Raw genomic sequence first — 1,636 nt, forward strand, 5'->3', positions numbered from 1 at the left:
ATTATTCTTATAGATTGAAGCGTGCATTAACCAGGATAACGAGTATGCAACATGCTCCGAAGTTGCTTCAGAAAACAAAAAAAAGAGCAACAACAAAAGCATGTTGCTGGAAATGGGTTTATTATTGAAAATGCAAACTGATTGTCTGCCAGCATGAGGCGCTGTGAGAGCGGCGGAACTAACGGTTTCTCCAGTAATGGCTTTAAACAAAGTAGCTTCGGTCATGAACGCTACTTTATCAGATAAAAATGCCATCTAAACTATTCTGAAGACAGTCGGTTCCCTTCAGAGATACATTCATATAAAACACCTGCGACGCGTTTTGATTTTGAAATGTGCAGTACTCATGTTTATTCAACGAAGTCAAACACCACAAATAAATCAATGTATGGGAAACACTGGTAATGTATATCGAAATATCGGAAATGTGTTTAAAAATCATATCACCGTTATTGAAAAAAATTATATCGCGATACATCTTGATATTGAATTATTATCCAGCCCTAAATACACCTCTTCTAAAATGATCATGTTTTTTGGCGGTACTCACGGTATTTGTTGGCATAAATTTTAAAAAATGTCAGAATGATACAATATCATGCCCTGATATCATAATGAAGAAAGAGGAAAAATATTTTATTATTATTATTTTAATCTAAAATTCTTCAGTTTATTAAAAATTTTTTTTTTTAACTTTCAAAAATGACATTCCACCAGAAGAAATTTGTGGTGTGACCAAAAAAGTTTTGTGGTGCCACCAACATGCAGAAACAGAAAAAAAAGAAAAATGGTGCAAGTGCAAGATTTTTATGATTGATTACATAATTCATGACATTTGTAAAAATAAATAAATAAAAATATTTAACTTGAAAATATATTTTAAAAAGAAACCGATTTTTACTTTTTGATGGTTACACCACGTGACATTTTTGTCATTAAATCTAAAGTTCTCTTCAAAAAAAAAAAAAACTATAGTTTTTTTTTGGGTTGTTTTTCCAAAACCATATGAAACCACATTTCTGAGAACTTGGCACATCTATTTAAAAAGAAATTGTCATTACCCAAATGGCACTCTCATATTTTCTATAGTAAAAAAAAACCTACAAAAAACAAACAAACAAGCATCATTTAGGTTATTCACTTGCTAAGTCGTAACATATTGAATACGGTTTCCAGCTCAATGCTTCCACTTTGTTTCAATTGAGAATATTACCATAACAGCCATTTATAAGCAATACATATTTATAGCCACAATTAAGCTAAGGATAAATACTCCAGGCTCACGGTGTGCTGGGCACCAATATTTTAACGGATTCATAAAAAATGAATCACTGTCTGGCCAACTAACATTGCGCTATGGAGACAAGGGATAGGACCATGATTTTTTGGTAGTGTTACACACTGTGAGTGTATATTAGCACCCTTTGTTGTTTGCTTTTATGATCTGATACAGCGTTTGGACTCGGAAACTGTGGCGCACGCCGCATGGCACCAAAATTAACAAGCAGATTTCTGAATTACATCAGCTGGACTTGACCATGACATATTAAGGCTCATTTTCAATGATAAATCTCAACCAGACATATCACATTCTCAGATACGGCTCTATCAGCTTCCGTCTGTTAAAGCCAGGAAA

This window comes from Sinocyclocheilus grahami, unplaced genomic scaffold, assembly GCF_001515645.1.
Source record: "Sinocyclocheilus grahami isolate Dianchi unplaced genomic scaffold, SAMN03320097.WGS_v1.1 scaffold534.1, whole genome shotgun sequence".
Classification (NCBI taxonomy): Eukaryota; Metazoa; Chordata; class Actinopteri; order Cypriniformes; family Cyprinidae; genus Sinocyclocheilus; species Sinocyclocheilus grahami.